Here is a 9,048-nt window from a genome sequence, read left to right as displayed (position 1 = left end):
AAACAAAAAAAAAACATAGCATTTTTAAAAATGACTCTAACTTTTCTTATGTTTTCCAAAGTCTTCCTATCTGTGCGTTCACGTCTGTGTATGAATGTCCATTCTTTTACCTGTGTATAGTAAAAAAGATGTCTGCAATACAGTGTTTGACAAATGTTAACAGTGCTTATTTCTGTAATTTGTGGATCCTGGTGCCATTTTAAAGGGAGATAATTCGCTGTTTCAAAATTTTTTATATTTTGTAGATATTGAAATAAAGATTACAATAAAATGAAATAAATAAAATGTATTATTTACCAACCTACTGCCAGAAAATGAACCAGGAGACTATTAGTTATTCCAAAGATTACCAACACTCCAAACACAAGAAGGGCAATCATCCATAGTGACACGGATGTACGGGAAGCCATGACTGGTCTGCAAATAAAGGATGATAGGAATCTGAGGGCTCTACTAGAAAAACCACAGTCATTTTAAATCTGTATTTCTTATCTCCTGCTTGCCCCTAGAAACTCTACAATTTAGACACAATAGTAACAAAAGACATTTTAAAAAGGAGGGAGAAAGAGAGAGTGGGAGGGAGGGAGGAAGAGTGAGAGGAAGAGATAAAGATTAAAAAATAATTAGTTTCTCTTAAAGCTTTTGATTGAACCTCTAAATCTGTTATGAGGTTACATTTAGGAGTACAGTGGTTGGTTACAAGTTATCCATACTTGGCACCTTGCTCCCTCCCATGATCAAGGATTAGAAACAGAGTATCAGTAAGTGAAGATCTAGTCAGGTCAGAGGGGTGGGGAAGGGAAGGGAAATGTCTTAGAAGTTCTTTATGTCTAAGCCCATATTAATCTTTTAAAGTATGATCATGATCCTATATTATTTACTATGTCTTTATTTTATACAAAGAACATGCACAAATATGAAGTGCTATACTGTGTTAGAGAACTGTCCACCTATCTTATTAGCTTATTTATTACTCTCTTTCAAAGAACTCTTTCGTAGAAAAGCATGTCGTGGTGAATCTATCAGGTATTTTCACTATGTCTTGTTTAGGCAAAAGTTGGTATTGAGAGCCTCAATCTAAGTTGAAATAAGGATCTGTGGGAGTTTTCCACACAAAATGGCATAGGAAGACATCTAGGAAGAGGGAATAACATGCAATGCTTAAAGAAAGACCAGCAATTCAATTTCGTTATGGCAAACTGTGAGTCATGAATCATTCAAAGATGACATTGGAGAGTATGATGGCTAATTTTATGTGTTAACTTTGGCTAGGCTGTGGTGCTGAGATGTTTGGTCAAACACTACTTTAGATGTTGCTGTGAAGGTATTCCATTGCTGTAATCACATTTATAATCAATTGACTTTAAGTAAAGGAGGTTACCTTTGATAATGTGGGTGAACCTCATCCAATCAGTTGAAGACCTTAAGAGCAAAAATGAAGGTTTCTGGGAGAAGAAAAAAATCTGCCTTGAGATGGTAACATAAAAATCCTTCCTGAGTTCCAGCCTGGCAGCTTGTTCTATGGATTTCAGACTTTCAAATCACACAGTTGTGTGAACGAATTCCTTAAAATAAACCTGTATGTGTATATTTGTATATATGTGTGTATCTATATCTGTATCTTCTATTGGTTCTGTTTTCCTAGAAAACTCTGCCTCACACCAACAGAGAAGTAGGAGCAAGAATTACCCTTGATACTCCACAAGGGTGTTGAGATTTTGACTTCTGTATTGAGACTCTTTCAAGTGCAATTGGAGAGTGACCTTAATCAGAATCACCCAAGGTGATTAAACTGCAGATTGTGGAATCTTATTCCAGATCAAGTGAAATGGAATTCCTAGTAGGGCCTGGAAATTTGCACTTTAATAATCCTGGTGATGCAGATTCTCACTACATTATGCACTATCTTCATGGTAAAATGTAGAAAGACTTTAATCTACAAAGGCATGTTGTCAACTTTTTTTCAGATATTTTTTCAGGTTAAAAGTAGCATCTGAGTGCACTGTGTATGATACATTGGATCATAGAAAAAATAAATTGAGTTGATGCTTTCAGGAATATAAGATCTTTTTTAAAAATCCATCCTCTACTGATGTTTTATCATTTTCTAGAAAATGATTTCATACCATTTTCTCCTCAAACCTCCAGCACCATCTGACTCATCCTCACTCCTAGTTGATAACCATAGTATTCCACTGAGAAAATGGAAAGCATCACTAAAGAATATTTACAATTCCATCATCATATTTCTGAACTTCTCTTCATCTGTGCCCTAAACTCTCTTTTCTTCAAGTTTCTATAAATAAACTGCATGTGTCCCTGTCTTAGGCCAACCCCTCCACTATCTCTTCTCACTCTCCAACAAATAACCAATGTTCTAGACATTTCAAACCATTTACAGCTCTATGGACACATAAGACTCATGTCTCTATGCCCTTGTACTCTCTGTTCCTTCACCTAAAATGTTCGCCTCAAGTCTACCCTGTGAGCTTCCACTCAAACTTTATCACTCAACTCTGTCATATCCTTTTCATTGTCATCTTCTGTGGTCAACCATATTATGTCCTACATTCATAGTATTTTTTTGTGTTTACATTTCTGTCTTTTTACCTTTAGTTTTAAGCATGCTGTGATCTGGGACCATATCATTATTTGTTATTTTTTGTATCCACGATATTGCACAGTGCCTAGCATTAAAGGTAATTTTTCTTGAATACGTGAATGAATAAAAGCAAGGGAGATCAAGGGCAACTACATTTTGGAGGAAAGATCAGAGGGACCCAAGTTATCTAAAGCCTTCAGGGCTAGTCAAAAGAGTTTCGACTTTATCTTGTGGAATGACTAACATGAGGGCTTGTAGTGCCTAGGAAGATGAAATTGCAGGTAATATGCATGGTAATAGTTGAAAGGAAGAAGAAAGTAAAAGAAAATCAACAAGGAAAGAGCCTATTCTATTCCATGGGACTGGAGTGATGGGATTCTGCATGATGATAATTAGAAAGAAAGTAGAAATTCAAAAAAGTTTACAGGAGTAAAATATATGCAAGAACTTGGTAATTAGTTACCTATATGGATAATGGATAAGGATAGGATATGTTAATGACACAAATTTTCCTCAAGAGGAAGGGGAGAATGAAATGAAATCTAGAGGAGATAATTTGGGGAGAAAAAAATTGTAAATTTTTCATATTTTGAGTTTGAGGAGCATTGAAATTTTCAGGAAACAATTGGAGATGTCAGACTCTTAGTTAAATGAGGACTGACACTTGGAAGTATAAATTTAGAGGTTATCTAAAAACAAGAGAGAATCAAGGCTGTGAAACTGGATTGGTGTGTCAGACGGCTTATTATATCAAAATTAGACAAAATTAGTATTTCTTTTCCAAGGCATACATTTGTTTTCATTCCAATGATGGCTAATTTATCTCAATTTTTTTGTACCCTTCCTGGATGTCACAGTCCTATTCTTTAATCTCTCTCAAAAGCCTTTAAATAATGAGCATTTTTTTCCTCATTGTCAAATTTAAAATATTGTTGATCTTTCAATGATGTGTCAATACTTAGTGCATCTCATAAGCATTCAGCTCCACCAAAACTTCCTTACTCACTGGTTGGTTCTCTACTCACTTTTCTGTCTTCTGTGAACTCTTACTAATTACTTTTTTCCTTAATCATTGTTTAATTGAGGATACATTTGTACATTTCTTATTTTGGCTCATTTTATTGTTAAGTTTTTAATTCAGAACAGGTATTTGCATAGATTTTGGGCAAATCTTTTATTTTATGTCTACAGTTTGTTTTCAGAAGTTGTATTCTATAAGAACAAAAAAACCTAAATTTATTAAATTGTAAACAAATATGATGTTTTAGAATTGACCCAGACACTGTGGATTAAAGGTGAAAAACTGAAATGACTTCCTAATTTTCAACTGTATTTCATTAGAATTGCTATTGGAGTTAATATTTTCATTCCTTATCCCCTTTTCCATATTGATTATCTTTTGTCACAACACAAATGATTCTCTGGGTTGTAGCTACCTTTAATTTGTAACCTAAAGACTTCATGACAATGACATAGATTAAATAGCTGCCTAAAAATGGCAAAGAGACTTCTCAAGCAGAAAGAATGTCAGCTATTAGCCAATTTCTGGTATTCTATACAACAAATTCTTCTGGAAAATCACATAAGGAATTACTCGGAGGGGACACAGAATATAAATTATATTTTGCCATAAAAGAAAACTCCTGGATCTAAATTTCTCAATACTTCCTTTGCAAAAATCTGAAACGTTCCCTTCTTCTGAGATGTTCCTCATTCTATTTAATAGGACTAACTCTAAGAAAAAATCAGAAATTGATAAAATGTGGTTTTGAAGTCTTTATTTCCACTTCTGGTAATTTTTTTTTTCTTTCTCTTAACTATTCATCAGACACCCACATGCAAGCACAAAGTTCACTAAGATCTTCTCAATTGTACATGCAAAGTAAACCATGTTTCTAAATCCCTCCATGTTCTGCTGTGTAATCAGATTAATGCCTCATTATGAGAAGTTAATCCCTGAATTGAAGCTTGAATTTTTCCCAGGTAACAAGGACTTATTCGAAAGAATGGTTTAATCTTTTGAAATCGTTCAGGTTAGAACTTCTCACGAGTGTCAACATGATGAAAGAAAAGGAGGAGGTGCCTTGAAGGAAACAATATCTACTCAGCATAAAGGTGATGACTCCCTGGCAGGCAAAACAAAACAAAACAATCATGCTGTTTCTTTTCCACTTTTAAATGTGTTTGATCACTCTTTTACTGATAGATCAGAAATGTTGGTAATAAGAAAACATCAGGGTTATGAATAAAATAACATCCTTAATAAAAAAGAAATAATCACACAACAAAACCTTTTCACTTTAGTTCAAGAAAATTCTTAGTATATTCTATCACAGTGAATGTTCCCTGTCAAATCACATTTTCATATGAATACTGATATTATGAATATATATAAACACATACACACATATCTTAAAGGGTTCAACTATTGACTTAAAATATGCATTTTAGAAAATTATTTATGTAAGGTATGCACTTATATTTCACAGTTATCCAAACATTAAGTGTTATAAGTTAAATTCAGTTAACTTTGCTATATTTTATGTATATAGATGAAAATTCCTTGTGAGCTGAAAGTATGTTCTTAAAATTTTGCCATTGATGATCACTGTTCACTTATTGTGATAATTATCTAGTTAGATATTTAAAAAATAGACGCATGTGTAAATACATAATTGTAAGATTCTGGTTCATGAATATTTAACAAGTAAAATATGTGGATTTACATATGGTTCAACAGAGAATACTTATGAAGCAATGATACTGTGAGATTCAATATATTATTCATGAAAGCCTTTAGAAAGCAAAAGTTATTAAACAAATACAAGGAAATCCTAATCCTCATCACTATCAACAACAATTTATCATTTGTTTTATAAGAAAAGAAAATGTTCCCTCCGCTACCTGCTCTTTACAATAGTCACACATTCATATTATTTTTCATTCACAGAAGGGTTAGCTGCACATCACCTTTCTGAAGCACTCTTCAAATCATTACAAAAAAAACTATAAATTGCAAACACAAGTGTGACAGGGTTATCTCCATGAAGGAAACCAAAATGCTGTGGAAAAACTACAACTTTCTTACCCAAACTCAGCTGTTTTACCGCAATCTTTGGATGGGGGTCATATTGGGGAGATAGTGTTAATTCTATTGATGTCAGAATTTTAGACAAGCAAATCTCCACTTACCTATACATAATGTGCTGATATAATGGCTGTTCAAGTAAATAAAGATAAAGAAAACTTCTGCACTTCTTTTGTCGTGATCAGTTCTTCTCTGGTAAATATGCTAACCACAGTGATAGTTGAGATTTTGAGGGCTGGGTAAAACAACAAAAAACAAATAAAAGGAAACTCGTTTAACAAGTGTGATGACAGCTATGGATCTCTGATTTAAAGGAAGAAATGTAAATCCCCTTTGAGTTGGATATTTAGAAAAAAAATAGATATTACTTGGATTGATCTTCTGAGAGGTCCACCCTCTAAACACCACCACAGATTGGTGAGTAGGTGTTCTGACTCAAGTTCCATCCATCCTTTCATGGCATAGAGCTCCTCCCCAGAAAAACCAACTATCTAACAGAGACGTCTTTGACAAATAACCTACATGTAAGTTGTCTTCATTTAATACAATTATTCTGCCACGGCATTACGCATTTGAAACACGCTTAATCAAAAAATTCTCACTGAGACTCTGCACATGCTTTTGCAGAAATTGATTTACAGAGGGAGGGAGGTTTTAGAGTAAGAAATAGTTCTGTTTTAGAAATTCTTTACAGGAAATGGAACTATTTAATCTAATCAAGAGTTGTTTTACTAAGTGAATAGATAATTCAATATAATAACGCTAAAAAGAAAAGAAACACTAAATAAAATTGTACATTTTTAATGGGTGCTAATAAATGTATTTAAAGTCATGTACATGTTTATAAAGACATAAATAAATATCCGAAAATATCTGGAAGGATTCGCAAAATAAGAATTACCTCAGAGAAGGAAAGAGACCAGAATTGGAAATGATGATTGGAAAAAATATTAGCCTGATCTATAATGGGTTCATTTTCTTCACAAACATAATGTATTCGTATATTCCATATGTAATTAAAAAACAATTAGAATACTTGTTGAATTGAAATAAAAGCTTATATTGTGTATGGATCTGAGTAGGCAAAAAAGAATTAGCAATAAACTTTAGTTTTTGGGGTGTCAGGACAAAATTAATATAAACTAAAAATGAACTGTATTTGTTGACTTTGTGAAACTTTCCAGACTGAAATGGTGTCTTAAAGCAATAGGTACACAATCTATGAGAATACAGTGGATAAAAGTCTCACAAAAAGTGTGAGCTAGTTTTTAAAGCATAGTAAGAATATATCAGGGGAAAAAAATGTCAGAGAAGGGCTTCCTAGACTTGGAGTACACCACTTGGAAAGACACATAATAGCATGTTCTAGAAATTCCAACTAATTGGGTTGAAACATAGACTACATGCAAGGACATGATGGGACATGAAAAAGAAGCATGTAGCAGCCAGATCCTGACAGTGCCTCTCTTTTTTGTTCAGCTGGACACCATGACTACCTCCATGAAGCTAGCCACCAGTCCAGGAACACAGAGATGAAAAAGAGCTCTTGAGGGGCTCACAGTCTAGTAGGATATTCAGATGCATAATTTTTACATCTGTGGAAAGTGTAGTGACAGGTGTAAGCCTGGGGCAACCTGGAGCCACCATCCTGGGGATGTAAGGAAAGACTACCTGGTGGGAGTTACATCTGAACTGTTTTAAATAATGAATAGGAAGAGTAAGTCAAGCTTTTTATGGATTTGCAAGTCATAGTAAAGAATATGGGTTTTATTCTCTTAGCCCGGTAACATAGGGAGGTAAGGGGAGGAGTAGGATTTTAAGCAGGAGATAGAAGTGCTGCCAGACTAATTCTCCATGATCATTAAGATGATTTTTCTTGAAGAATGCCATTATAGTACATTAAAGATAGGTAGGAGGACTAACAATTCAGATGGCATGCCACATTTTCTTTTTTAAAAAAATGCCAGATTAATTTACAACATAGTACCTCTGTGGCTCTTAAGTTACCTTCTCTGATGATGGCTTGGTTTGATTTTTTAAAATCTTCTATTTTTTATTCAAATGCCTGGGAAAGGTAGTGTGGGAATGCTCTCTCATTACTCTGATTAGTGATTTCTGTCTCATTGAATGTTGTCTTTAGCAGATGAGATAAATCTGACTTAAAGAGCATAAATCTAAATTTATAAAACCTGAGGTGGTTATTTAATGGATTCTTGTATAACATGTATTCCTATATTTAGTGAAAATAAAGTTTTGTTTTCTCAACCATGAGTGCCTATTGTGACAAATTTTAAATTAAGATAATTAATTTTTAAGGCAACAACGCAAGAAAGTATAATATACTGGCCAAGTGCAGTGGCTCACTCACGCCTGTAATCCCAGCACTTTGGGAAGTCAAGGCAGGTGGCTCACCTGAGGTTAGGCGTTCAAGACCAGCCTGGCCATCATAGTGAAACCCCGTCTCTACTAAAAATATAAAATTAGCCGAGCATGTTGGCACACACCTGTAATCCCAGCTACTCAAGAGGCTGAGACAGGGGAACCACTTGAACCCGGGAGGTGGAGGCTGCAATTAGCCGAGATTACACCATTGCACTCCAGCCTGGTCAAGAAAAGCAAAACTCCATCTCAAAAAACAAAATAAAGTAAAATAAAATAATTTTTAAAAATAAAGTGTAATATAGTTATTTAATTTTCACAGTAAAGCATAATAATTACAGGACAACAACATATTCTAATATAATTGGGTAATTTTGAAACCCATTAATCACTACAAACTGTAAGTCTGAAATGCCCTTGACACATATCATCATGAAATGTTTCAAAAACAGATTCTTCTGAAACTTTCTCTTGCATTGAAATTATGAAAAATAAAAACCAATAAGAGACTTTACTCACCACCGTCAGTAGCAGGCAGTACTTACGGCATTTAACGACACATCTGGCACAGTGGCCAAAAGCTAGTTTGTAATGTTATCGAACAGAATTTGTGCCCCAGTTGCATCATCTGGTGAAAATTTCTTTCAAAAATATAAATGAGAAATAATTACATTCAGTGGTATGAGGTTAGTGTCTAACAACAAGGTCTTGATACCAGTGGGTGGGAGCTAATTAAAAACATTTGCCAATTTCCACAGTATAAATACACCATGGCCAATTTCAAGCTATATACATGATATCACTATGGATTTAGGCAAGGATGAGCAGTAGCATTCTATTATATATCGCCATCTTATAGATACAACATATGCAAATAATCTCAAGACCATGAATACTAACAAAATTTAAAATAATGAAGACATCATGCATTTTGAGTATTTACTACCTTTAATTTTTAACTATCGCTGTTTCACTGCTG

General features: G+C 34.1%; 2 pseudogenes across 1 annotated transcript in view; one reads left to right on the top strand and one right to left on the bottom strand.

Annotated features, from left to right (window-relative positions):
- LOC108543967 (ferritin light chain pseudogene) overlaps window positions 1-410 on the top strand; it is a 17,953-nt pseudogene extending 17,543 nt beyond the window's left edge. Inside the window, exon 3 of the transcript XR_001889712.1 lies at window positions 246-410. The product of XR_001889712.1 is annotated as a ferritin light chain pseudogene (transcript). The remainder of the gene's footprint in view (window positions 1-245) is intronic.
- The window catches only part of LOC108543962 (transmembrane protease serine 11B-like protein), a 24,379-nt pseudogene extending 15,760 nt beyond the window's left edge, over window positions 1-8,619 (bottom strand).
- Between the last annotated feature and the right edge of the window lie 429 nt (window positions 8,620-9,048).

Source organism: Rhinopithecus bieti, unplaced genomic scaffold (assembly GCF_001698545.2).
Source record: "Rhinopithecus bieti isolate Rb0 unplaced genomic scaffold, ASM169854v2 scaffold_25807, whole genome shotgun sequence".
Lineage (NCBI taxonomy): Eukaryota > Metazoa > Chordata > Mammalia > Primates > Cercopithecidae > Rhinopithecus > Rhinopithecus bieti.
Note: the sequence above shows the minus strand (reverse complement) of the source record. Positions and strands in the feature narration are given on the sequence as shown.